At 36.3% G+C, this 13,965-nt stretch overlaps 1 long non-coding RNA gene across 1 annotated transcript in view; it reads left to right on the forward strand.

Annotated features, from left to right (window-relative positions):
* The first annotated feature begins 817 nt into the window (after positions 1-817).
* Positions 818-13,965, forward strand: part of LOC109394540 (uncharacterized) — a 104,856-nt gene continuing 91,708 nt past the window's right edge. Inside the window, exon 1 of the long non-coding RNA XR_002126470.1 lies at positions 818-933. This is a non-coding gene — a long non-coding RNA (uncharacterized LOC109394540). The remainder of the gene's footprint in view (positions 934-13,965) is intronic.

The raw sequence follows: 13,965 nt of genomic DNA on the forward strand, positions 1-13,965 counted from the left end.
GTCCACTTGTGTACATTTTTTTTTTGCACCCCTGGTATATACACACTATTGTTATCTTGTTATTTATTATTAAGTGTTCTATGCATATGACACTATACTATCTATGAGAGTGCCCATGAAAGTTCAGTTACTGTTTTCAATAAATGTAAAGTCTAGTTCATTTCATTTGAAATATGGTGTTGTCAGAAAGCTGGACAGATACCCTGGATCACTAGAAAGAAGAACAAATGGACCCTGGAAAAAATGAAGCCTGAAACATCACTGAGGCAGAAGTAACAACACTGAAGCTGTCCCACTTTGGGTACATCAGGACAAGTCAGGTTCTTTGGAAAAATAAAAGACAACAGGAAAAGAAGAAAAACAAATATTAGGTGGATTACCCCATAAAAGGGGCCACAGGCGTGTGTGTACAGGAGCTGAGCCGAGCTGCTGAGCACAAAATATGGTACAAATCACTCATTCGGAGTCACAGGAGTCGGAGACAATTCAACGGCACATAACACACGAAGTCTAGTTTGGAACATGAAAACAAATGGGAGAGAATAGCCAAGGAAATGACTTAGTAGTGCTGTTTATTCCTGGTACAGATATGGAGCAGTCCTAGGGAAGGGCAGGCTTTCACGTGGGCTTTGTCTCTATGGCAGTTACTAAATAGTAATGTTAGCCAAATATTTTTGTTTCTCCACAATCCAGGCTCATGAGAGGGATGTAATGTTTTACTTTTCTGTGATGTTTTGTTACCAGTTTTGACCAGTGAGGCGTGCGAGGACGTGATATGGGCCATGTTCACCCAGAGCATTTAGTGCTGCTGGGAGTGGCCAGAGTGCTCTGTTCCCTCTGATTTCATGGTGCTGCTTGCTGAGTCTGGAGCTGGAAAACCAAATTCAGCACAGTCTCTCTGCTACCTTGGGATGAACATATAGAAGAAGGAAGGTACAATGTGTAATTTTTCTAAGTCACTGAGATTTGGGCATTGTTTATACTGGCAGGCATTTGCTAAGGCTTGTTTGAATTAGATGATGCCTCCCTTTGGGGAGAAGTTAGAGGGCAATGATTGGGAGGGCAGGGTAAATTACAAGGGCAGGGTAAAGTTGTATCATTTTTATCCTCCGTAAAGGCACTTGCTCGAAGGAATGGGGGCCAAAATCCTTCCTGTGCCCGAGGGTGAAGCTGCATCAGTCTAGAAGAAGGGATACCTTTTCCTCACCTAGAACAGCTACCTTTTCTAATTCATACAAAGTCACTTGATGAGCTCACCTGCTATGTGAAGAATACCAAACTGACTGTGTTACAGTCATGTTAGAGTGTAGTAGGGAGTAAGCTTGGAGGGTCATGCATGTGTGGGAGTGTGTGTGGTGAAGGAATGGAAATAGAGAATAAAAACACTCAAACTGTGCTTCTGTGCCAGGCACTTTACATAGGTGAGCGCATCCAATCGTAAAAAAACAAACAAACAAACAGAAAAACCTTGAGGTAGATACTGTTACTGCAATTCCTAATTTATAAGTGAAGAAACTGAGGAAAAATATTTTGATGATTTACCCAAAGTCCTTGCTAAAAAGTATCAGGGTACAACTTAAACCAAGGCAGTCTAACTTGAGACTGAACTCCTAACATCTGTGTCACTCTGCCTCTCAGCTAATGAGTACTAGACCAAGGGTTTGCTAGGCAAATCATTTACTTATTCATTCAGACAACATCACTGAGCACGTGTTATGGGCTGGACATTGTTCTAAGTGCTGGAACAAACTGATTCCTGCTTTCACAAAGTACATCCTGAAAGATGATTGGCAGTAAATGGATAAATCAAGATAAAACATGTTTGGGTGTGTCAAGTGCTATAAAGAAAAAGAAAGCAGGTGGATAGAGAGATGAAGAAGGGTCTGAGTTAGACTGTTTAGGAGACATTTGAGCAGAGATGAATGAAGGGAAGGAGTGAAGCCTGTGAAGGTCGAGGAGAAGAACACTGATGGCAGAGCCAGCCGCAAATGTGGAGACCCTGACTGTGTACCAAGGGGTCAGTGTGGCTAGAGAGGAGTGGGTGCCAGGGAGGCCTGGGGAGGGGTTCACAGCTAGCCAGATGGGGAGCAGGACACGAAGGCAAGACCAAGGAGCTGCCTAAGGAGGTCCTGTATATCCTCCCAATGTGTGTTATTACTATGTATGATATATTACTGTATATTATCATAATGACAATGAGCCTGAGAAAAATCATGTCGTCTGGATTTATGCAGAAATATTTTGGAGTAGGGGGTACAGTACTAAAGGGAAGGTTATAGAGTCTTACCAGGTTATTGACTGAAACAGAGAAAGGAAATAAACTCCACTCCAAATTTCCTTCCTCAGATCTCTATGTCCTAAGTACAGGGCTTTCTTTCAAGCTCCTGGAGGGTCACACTGCTTCCTGCCTAAGGCAGTCCCTCATTCCAAGCTATTCCCTTTTTCTTCCTTTTTTCTGCTTACTTACCAAAACAAGTTGGTCATCGCCAATTATAACATTGCATGGTATGAGGCAACCTTTTCCTTCTCACTTGCACTCATCACAATTATAATTTATTATCTTTTCTTTTTTTCTCTACTAGATTGTGAGATCTTTAAGGGGAGGAACCAGGTAATTCTTGTCACTCTTCAGGCCCCAAACTTATTATATGCATGAAACACTATAATAAATAATAAATAATAAATAAATAAATAAAGCACAGTAAGATTTATTCTTTATGTTTCCAAATACATATATAATTGTAGTTAAGGGGATGGGGGGTAGAAATGATAGTTCCATTTGGGGTTCTAAGCAGTTATCAAAATTTTGAAAGGTTTTGAATTCCAAATGTTTTCCACTGCACTCATTTAATAAGTTGATGGTAACTCTACATGAAACCTTAACAATCACTAGGTTGACTAATACAATAATGAGGATTACCTCATATTGTTACAAAAAAGTAAAAAAATCCCTATACAATGTCCCCATATTACAGTGTTTACAAATCCTGTGCAGGTAGAAAGCCTAGCAATTTAAAAGTGTGTGTTTCAGGGCCAGCCGAGTGGCTCAGTTGGTTAAGAGCTCGCTCAAGAGTTTGAGCTCTGAGCAACAGCAGTTCGAGTCCAGCCCGAGCTGAGCAGCCGCTGAGCTGCCAACAGGTAGCAGGATGGCTCACCTAAAAAAAAAAAAAAAAAGGGAAAAAAGTGTGTGTTTCAAGGCAAACAAGATCAACAAATTGAAGTATTGCTTTATTTTTAAGATTCTAAACTTGTCGAAAAAATGTATATTTTTGCAATTAGTAACATTATGTAATTAATTTAACTGCATTTTCTGTTTAATAAAGATTAGTGTCTTGCTAAATTATACTGCATCATGTCTGATTTTCTTCAATCTCAGTACTGAAAATGTTAAAAAAAATTCTAATCACTTGTCAAAACATTCACAACACCTTTACTATTCTGTATGTAAGACCTAACTGGAAATATTCATTAATCTAGCACTTTACAATTATAGTTTACAGGTAGGATGATTAGCATTTCTAAGCTTTATATATTCAGACCACAAAAATAAGCCCTTTTCAGGGGTCACTGGAAGCAAATAATTTACAACTAATATTTTGCTAAGCTCATCACTGTGTTGTCCATATAACTTCTTTAAAATATTCACTCGGACACTATATTATTAAGATTTTGCTTATAATGCAAACCAACATATTTGGACTAATAGTATCAATATGACATGCCTTGAGGAGTTTTCTTATTTCTTTTAATTTTTTATTATATGACTCACTTTTTTTGTAAATTGAATATAAGATAATACTGACACTATTGAGAGAACTGAATTGGAGTTCATTGTTGCAATCACAATTTAGATACTTAATTACTTCATTACGTATTTTATTCCTTCCTTCCCAGAAAGTACTTTGAGGACATGTAAAATCAGATACATTCTCATTAATGAAAGACATATTTAATATATTTAAACAGCATTTGGGGGAGAAAAGCAATAGGATGACTAGAATACAAGAATGTCCTCATTTTGCTCAGAGGATGCATTCATGGAAGTGTTAGCAGTTATTGAATAACTCTTTTACAGGCCTTGTAGACAAGGCCTCATGGAGATTACTGGGTTGTCGGAAAAGTCATGATGTATTTTGTCTATGTTTTTCAAAGGTCATTTATTTATATAAAGAACAAAAATCAATCAGTGATATATTGCCTGTTTTGTTCAATAACCTTTTGCCATCTTTCAGTGAGCTTCATAACTCCTCATTCATAGAAGAACCTGTCTTTATTTGTGAAAAACTGAACAAGGTGCTGATTTACAGCCTCATCTGAATTGAATGTTATACCACACAAGAAGTTGTGAAGACAGTGAAACAAGTAGAAGTCTGACAGCACAAGGTCAGATGAGTATGGTGGGTGTGGCAACACATCCCATCCAAGCTCCAATAATTTTTGACGGTTGATCAAACTTGTGTGTGGTCTCACGTTATCGTGATGGAACACAACTCCTGTATGATTAATGAACTCTGGACGTTTCTGGATGATGGATTCATTCAAACTGTCCAGTTTGCTGACAGTACACATTCAAATTCATTGTTTGGTTCCTTGGCAGGAGCTTAAAAAACACGACACTTTAAAATTCCACCACACTGAGAGCATAACCTTCCTCTGATGAGTGTCTACTTTGGATGTCTTTTGAAATAAATCATCACGTCAGGACCAAGACTGTTTGTGCACCACATTGTTGTAAACAATCCACTTCTCATGACCGGTTGTCAGTCGCTTTAAAAAAGGATCGTTTTCAGCCGGCCGAGTGGCACGTTGGTTAAGAGCTGGCTTGGGATGCTAGCTCTGAGCATTAGGGCCCCGGTTTGGATCCCACATGAGGGCCAGTGACACTGCCCTCTACAGCTAAGATGGTGAACAACAGCTCAACTTGGAGTGGGGCTGTGGTGAGTGGCCGGAGATGGAGTAGGCTGCAGCCCCTGCTGCAGTGGGCTGCCATAAGCGACTGTGTGTGGCCAGCAGCCAGCGTGAGCGGGCCGGCAGCCAGTGTGAGCTGCCAAGAGCCGCTGTGAGCAGCCATCCAGAGGCCGGTGACCGATCTGCCTCACCCAGGAAGAGCATAATGATAATACCAACGTGGGCCAGTGAAGCGACATCCTCCACATCTAGACTGAAGAACAAAAAGGACAGCAACTTGTCTGTTCCCCTTCCGCCGATTCCCCAGAGCTGTTCCCCTCCCTCAATTCCCCAATAAAATCTTAAAAAAAGGGATCATTTCCCTCATGTTTAATGAGCATATTGCAGATGTTTATATGTGCCGTCAAATGAACTTTTTTGAGTTCATGCGGAACCCAAATATCGAGCTTGCTTACATGTATCCCATCTTCTTCAGGTGGTTGTGAATGCTTAAATGATGGATGTTCAATGTTTCTGCAATCTCTCGTGTCATGTAACATGGATTTGACTCAATCAATGCCTTTATTTTGTCGTCATCAATCTCGGTGGGCCTCCCTGACTGAGGAGCGTCGTTGAGATCAAAATCACCAGCATGGAATTTTGTGAACCATAGTTGGCACTGACGTTCTTGTAGAGCAGAGGTTCTCAACCTTTTACAGGGGTCGCCTAGGACCATCGGAAAACACATATTTACAATGGTCTTAGGAACTGAGACACCGCTCCTCTATCCATCTCCAGGCCCACATGCAGATATGCCCACATACGAGTACCCAGCGACCCCTGTGAAAGGGTCATTTGACCCCCAAAGGGGTTGTGACCCACAGGTTGAGAACCGCTGTTGTAGAGCATTGTCACCATAAACTTTATGCAACTTTTCACAAGCTTGATGCACATTCTTCCCTTTATGGAAGTAAAACAGTAAAATATGGCAAAAATGCACAGCTTGGTCTTCCATCTTCAACTTGTTGTAAAATCTCCAAAACTCAACCAAGTCACTCAATTTTTTTTTTAGAATGAAGCCAGAACTGTCAGCTGTCAAATGTCATAGCAATAACATAGATGCAAATGACTCTAGTACTTCCAAAAATGAACTAGTGCCATCTGTTGCAAACATGCTTCATGACTTTTCTGACAACCCAATATTTTCCACTAATATTGTAAAGTTATGATTTGCTTTGGTGAGTCCTCACTGGCAGCAATGATATTTATGGCACTCTTCATAACGTCAAAGAAATTCCATCAATCTCAGTTAAAATGCAAACTGTATCATGGAAAGTGTATATGATATAAATGTGTGTTTAAAAATAACAACCACATAGTAAATTAATACTCATGTATACACCACCTAGTTGAAGAAAGAGTTGAAGCCTCCTAAGAGCCCCTTTTTTTCATGTTGTCCCCCCCTCACACTTACATGGAACTAGTTTTAGTTTTGTGTGAATCATTTGTTTGCTTGTTTTAAAAGTAGTGTAACCATATATGTAAATGTATTTTAAAAGTAGATATTGTTTAGCTTTTCCTTTTTTGAACATTTATATTGGATCACACTGTATTTTTTTCTGTGACTTGCTTTTCTCACACAATATTTAATAATATATCTGGCTGTTGAATATTGTGTTCTGTTATAAATCCACTACCATTCATTTATCCATTGTAATTTCTAATTTTGTTTGTTTTTATGAACAACATGGCTAAGAACATCTTCTGATGTTCACATGCAGTTTCTTTAAGATACACTTGAGAGTTATAGATTACTGAGTTATAGATTATGGAATTACTGAATTACAGATTTTATGCTAGTTAAACTTTATTTACTAAGTGGTAAATAATTATTTTCTAAAGTTGCATCAGTTTACATTTTCATCATTTACTCATTTCTGCAAATTCTTGCCAACATTTAGTATTATCATACTTTTACTTTGTTTTAAGCCAGTGAGTATGAAATTGTTGTTTTAATTTGCATTTCCTTTTTACAAATGAGGTTAAACATCTTTAATAGATCTATTGACTCTGTTTTTTCTCCTGTAAATTTCCATTCCTGACTTAGTTAGGCATCCTCTAAGATGGCCTCTGATATCATTCCCTTGAGTGAGGGCTAGACCTAGCAATTTGCTTGTAACAAATAGAAAGTGACAAAAATGATAGTACATTAATTCCGACATCAGGTACCCAGGAGACTGTGGCTTCAATTTTTCTCTCACTCTGAGCAAAGCCAGGGGTCCTGTTGTGAGCTGCCTCATGGAGAGGCCCACATGTTAGGGGCTTGAGAGAGGACCTTGCTAACAGTGGTAAAAAATTGAGGCCCTCGGTCTCAGGCTGCCAAGAACTGAATCTTTCCAACAATCAAAAACCATACAAATGAGCCTGGACGTGGGTCCTCCCCTAGCAGAGCCTTCAGATGAGACTGCAGCTCCCCCTAGCACTTTGGTGGCTGCTTTATGGGAGACTCTAGGTCAGGGGCACCCAGCTATGCTTCACCCAGATTTATGGCCCACAGAAACTGTGAGATAATAAATATTTATTGTTTTATAGCTGCTCAGTTTTAGAGTAATACTCTGATGTAGCAAACAGATAGCTAACACAATGACTTTTGAGACTGTTGTTTTCTTATAATTTCAAAGGAATTCTTTATATGTTCTGAATATAATTGGTGTGAGTTCTGTGTGCTGCATTTTCTCCAAAATTGTAATTGCAACATTGTTTCTGTTGTGTCTTTTTGTAAGACTTTTATGAAAGTCTTTCTATTTTATATAATACAGAAATAGATTCTTTATATGCACTACATATCTATATATGTAATATAATATGTAATATTCATATTATATATAATATACATATTATGTATGATATATAACATGTTAGTTATATATTATATCACATATAATATATATTATCTGTAAAGATATATACTATATCCTTTTTATCTTTTGTACTTTTGAGATAAGAAATCGTTTTCTAATCTGAAGTTATGATGATGCCTATTTTATATTCTCTTGCTTAAAGCTATACCAATTTTCCTTTACCATTTAATTTATTTAACCTACTTGAAATTGTTTTTTATGTATTATGTGAGGTAAGAGACATTTTAATTATTTTCCTATTTGGGCAACTGCCATCCCAGCACTGTTTATTGAATTGGTCATTTTTTCCCACTAATCTGCAATTCCAGATCTATCCTTACTTATACATGCAGAGGCTTCTTTTGGGACCCTCTATTCCTTTCCGTTGCTTTATTTTCTTATTTCTGTGTTAAGACTGCAGAGTTTTAATAACTTTATAGTGATGTTATAGTAAATCTTGATATCTACTTGTCAACTCCCCCTTTCTAGTTCTTCAGTTTTAGCTCAACCATTCATTCCCTTTGCTTAATTATATAAAATTTAAGAACAACTTGCAATATTACATAAATAAGACATTTTTGTGATTTTTATTGAAATTCCATTGACTCCACAGATCAATTTGGGAAGAATTAAAATTTTTTATGATATTAATCTTCCTATTCAGGAATATAGTATATATCTGTATTTAATAATTTTTTAATTATAAAAGACATTTTTATACATCATGTGTAGTTCTAAATTTTATTTTCTAACTATTTGTTGCTACATGAAATATAACACCTACATAAGGCAGCTTATGTATATCCAGCAACTCCTTAACTAAATCTAATGGTTTATCTGTAGAGTCTTAATTTTCCATGTAGACAATCATTACATCTTTGAATAATGACAGTTTTGTTTCTTTCTAATACTTGTAATATGATTTCCCTTTATTGTTTTGTTACACTTACACTAAGTACAGTGACAAATAGAAATGGAGGCAACGGATATCCCTGATTTGTTTCTGATATTAAAAAAAGTGTTTTAAAAAAATATTTTACCACTAAGTAGATGTTTACTGTAGGGTTTGTAAGTACTTTGTTGGATTAACTTCATAGGTACTTTCATTTATAGTTTATTAAGAATTTTTATCATAAATGGTTGTTGAATTTTATCAACGTATTTTAAAACTCTTATCAAGATAAGCCTATACTTTTCCATCTTTAATCTATTATTCTTTTGAATTAATAGATTGTATACTGTATCAATTTAATCTTATCTTTACCTGTCAAAATTCATTTGTGTTGCCATGAATAGGAACCATTTGCATTATTATGGACAGCAAACACCTAATACTCATCGACTTATGTAGATAAATTAAATCTCTACAGAATAATAAACCATTTAAAGATAATCAAACATGCATACACCATCATGCAATCAGACAGTACCTAGAGGTGTGGCTACACAATGCCCAACATCCCATTGAAAGGATACATAGTAGCCTCTTTTGTTTACCTTAGAAGCCGTCGCAATTCTTTGTGGCTGACAGCATCCGCCCTTGTCATCAATAATTTGTGTCTTAAGATTATTATTATTCCCAAAAGCATTGTCCCTTTGGGCCTGTGGTGATTATTTACATAAGTGCAGCAAGAATAGTAATTAACCATGTAGGGCATCCTTGAGTGCTTAACAAATGTAGGGGCATGCAGTAGCAAGTGACTACTAAATCCACAGAATTAACATCTAGAAGTTTTCATAATACATTTCAGATTGTACTTTTAAAAGCCTCTATGTGTTGTATCTCAAGGCTGTAAACCAACCCCATCCCCCCCACAAAAAACAAAACAAAACAAACAAACAGACAACTTTCTCTACTAGATTTCATCTATAGCATCTAGAAATTTGGGGGGATTTCTCTCTTATTGAGGTTCCTAAAATTTGCTAAGACTCCTAGCTTGACATGAGTTAAACTTCCTTACTGCCTATAAGACTGGAAGCTCATTAATCAGGTACCTTGCCAGTATTTCTAGGAGGTCAGTGGATCATCATAACTGACTAAATGAGAATCTGCATTAAATATGCCACCAAAGGTGAGGTCTTGGTTGTATAATCAATTTGTTCAATTATAGCCTAACAAAAAAGAAGGCAGATTCCTTAAACTTATTCAAATGGCTCTATTGCCTTAAAAACAAAAGATACCTAGGAAGAGTTTTTGAATTCTGGGGTTGACTGAGAAGCAGGTATCATTTTAGTTTACAAAAGTAGTCCATTTAATTAAGTTAGATAGTTTAAGAAGAAAAAGAATTTCTTCATAAAGTCATAAAAATAAAACTCTAAAACAGCATTAACAATATTATAAACAAATAACATTTTTCTAATCAGTTTAATGAGTGCTGTTTAGAATTCCTGTCTGCTGGATTTGGGTCACCAGTCTGACTTCATGAAGCTTTCTACCTCCGGGCTAAAGAGCTCTGGAAACCCTGGCTCAGTTGAATGGTATGGTCTGAAAGTTATTTAAACAGTATCAAGTCAGGAGCTTGCACCCAAGAATCTATTCTTTCAAGTGTAATTGTTTAGGGCATCTTATATAGTCCTTCCCATCAGGCTCTTAGATCTGTACTCAGGTCTGTAATTCCAGCACAGCCTTCAGGCACGTATTGAAGAATATCAAAAGCTATCTGTCGATGATAAACATGTAATGACTGTGGTTCATTTATAACAGCAACTAGTAATAGACTGGAGAAGAATAATATTCTCTAATTGGGTATAATAAATGTCTATTTCATAAAGATTTTTTGATCAGTCTTTCTCTTGAGGGTGAAAATATAATGTACAGAGAGAGCATTGAGACAGCTCCTGGGCTTTCTTATAAAGCACACAAAGTTAATCTATGGAAGGCTGAATGTCTCTTCTGGATTAACAACTCTTCCCATGTAGCACTTACATGGTGGATCTAATTAAGAAATATGGCCTAAATTTAGGTCCAATCTTGGGAAAGCAAGTGTAAGTTATCATAAGGCATACGAGCATTTGATTAAGATAGAATCATGAGTGCCTGAAAAACAACAGTAGTCTATTTAATCAAAGTGAGAATACAACAACTAAAAATAAATATAGAAGGAAAAATACTGTGGTAAGGAATCTTAGCTCTTTGTCCAAGAAGGAAACTCTTCCTTTCTTGTTAATAGACAAGGCCATGGTAATGATAATAAAAAATACAGAGTGCATCTTGTAAGATACAGAATCTCTGTCCTCTATGTGAATTACATAGAAGGGAAAGAATAACCTTTCATATTTTAGGTAAGGATTGTTAAACGTTTTCTATAAATGGCATGATAGCAAATATTTTGGGGTTTGCAGGCCATACAGTCTCTGTTGAAACTACCTAACTCCGTTGTTATAGCATAAAAGCAACCATAGACAATACATAGATGAAGGGGTTTGGCTAGGTTCCAATACAACTTTTATTTACAAAAACAGGTGACTGGACGGAAATGGCCCATGGAACATCATTTGCTGACCCTTGTTTGAGGAGAAGGCATTAATCAGAAAAGCAAAGAGGCAAGCTCATAAAAAAAAAAAGACTGTGATTATAACACATTTCATGGCTTTTCTGACTCAGGTATCACAAGTCAAGGCAAATAAATTTATGCCTCAAAAATATAAACTTTCTGTAGCATATTAAAATAAGAAGCAAAAGTACATAAAAATAAATTAACCCTTGATCAATATTTCAGTATTCCATCTCATTTAGAAAATATTTACATACCCAAGAATTACCTATTGGGGCGGCTGGTTAGCTCAGGTGGTTAGAGTGCAGGCTCTTAACACCAATGTTGCCAGTTTAATTTCCACATGGGCCAGTGAGCTGCACCCTCCACAACTAGATTGAAAACAACAACTTGACTTGGAGCTGATGGGTCCTGGAAAAACATACTGTTCCCCAATAAAGTTTAAAAAAATAAATAAATAAAAATAAAAGAATTACCTATTAATTTGCTCAATTTAACATTAATCTAAGGTTTTAAAGACTATATATAAATTGACACACTATAAATCACTATTGATATAAAAGTCATTAGCATAACATATTTTTCGTAATTTTAATATTGTATAGGCATCTTTTCAGCCTATTTTATCAGTAAACTTATATATATGAGTTTAGTATTTTCAGATTAACATTCTTTATGTGATAACTCAAGTAAAACAAAATTATGCTTGTGTAATACTTAACAATGCTAAATCAGGGAAAAGATATTTTATTTTTAAATTAAAATTTTAACCTAGTCTTATTTACCAAAATGTTTCTGTGCTAGCAATTTCTTTAAGCAAGTTTTGTTTTATTTTTAAGTCTAGCTCATTTAAAATATTAGCAGCTTAATTCTCTTGTTTTCTGCGAATTTTATAAATACTCAATTTATAAAACTGCTTATTTATCTCTGTAAACAAATCCCAACAGAGTTAGTTATGTTTATTTAAGAAACAAGTGATATAATTCATTGAAAGCTTCCAGAAGTGGAAAAAAAGATTGTAAAAGCATTGTTAAAAAGGCATACAAACAGACATATAGAAAGCATATATCATCGGTTGTACAACTTCAGCCACACGTAAAAAGTAAACACAAACATAAAATCACACTTCCACACATCAAGAAGCTATTTTTTTTATTTTTAAAGATTTTTATTGGGGACCTGGGGGATGGGAATAGCGCTGGGGAATTGGGAGAAGGGGAATAGACAAGTTGCTGTCCTTTTGTTCTTCAGTCTAGTTGTGGAGGACGTTGCTTCACTGGCCCAAGTTGGCACCATCATTGCGCTCTTCCCGGGCAGGCAGATCAGTAGCCGGCTTCTGGACGGCCAATCACGGAGGCTGCTGGCCGCTCACGCTGGTTGTTGGCTACACACGGTAGCCCATGGCAACTCACTGCAGCAGGGGCTGCAGACTACGCGGTAGCTGTTGACTCACGGCAACCCAGCTCCAGGTTGAGCTGTTGTTCAGCATCTTAGCTGTAGAGGGCAGTGTCACTGGCCCTCATATGTGGGATCTGAACCGGGCCCTCTGGCATCCCAAGCCAGCTCTTAACCAATGCGCCACTCGGCCGGCCCAAGAAGCTATTCTTCTTAATGAGTACAGAATTTAAAAATAAATTTAAATTAAAAATAGAAAATGAATCAACAAGACTCATAAGCTAGGTTTTCTTTTCTCTCATCTAACAGAGAATAGATGTCTCTCATCATTCAACACTAATCACCAAATGATTAGACAAGAGGTTGCCAAACCGCAGTCTATGGGACAAATCAGCACACTGCCTATTTTTGAATGACTCACAAAAAATAGATTTTATATATTTAAATGCTTGGAAAAATAAAAATAATAATACTATTTGGTGACACATAAAAATTCAAAAAATTTAAAATTTTAGTATACCGAAAGTTTTATTGGACATAGTCATGCTTATTCATTTATGTGTGCCTATGGTTATTTTTTACACTATAACACAGAGCTGAATAATTGCATCAGAGACTACATGATGCTCAAAACCTAAAATATTTACCATCTGGTCTTTTACAAAAGTAGGTTGCAGACCCTTGTACAAGACCATAGAATAAATTCATAATCATTGCTACCACAAATGGAGAATAAGTTGTCAATTATGTACAAATCAGAAACAAAATTAAAACAAATTCAAAGCAGGTGAAAAAAATCAGTTAACAGTTAAAACTTCTATTGCTATTTGGGATTTATTCTGAGAGTTAAGAAACATTTTCTATGCTGTAAGCAACCCATGAAGTTCACCTCTTTGGTGATGTGGTATATATCTGTCTCTGTTAGGTGAATCTATTGGGCATTTCTGTGGATGACATCCAAATTGTTAGAGGATAATTTTTAAAGAAATTGTGAAGGTGTTTCAAAAAATTAATTTAACTCAACCAATATGGCAGGAAAAACCAGTACCCTAAAGGATCATTTTACATTAATATTTCTTAAGAGTAATGCATGTGCATGAAATCTTCATCAGATTTAGATATCAATTTTTTTTTTGGTTCATAAAAAGTCAGAAGTTTTTCCTTGTTCTCTGAAACAGTTGAAGATTGGTCTTCATCTTAGTATTAACAGTATTAGTGTTATCTAGTCTCTGAAGTTTTTGTAGAATTCCCCTGTGAAACCATCTTGTCCTGGTACTTTTATGTGAATA

The sequence above is a fragment of the Hipposideros armiger genome, unplaced genomic scaffold, assembly GCF_001890085.2.
Source record: "Hipposideros armiger isolate ML-2016 unplaced genomic scaffold, ASM189008v1 scaffold_427, whole genome shotgun sequence".
Taxonomy (NCBI): Eukaryota; Metazoa; Chordata; class Mammalia; order Chiroptera; family Hipposideridae; genus Hipposideros; species Hipposideros armiger.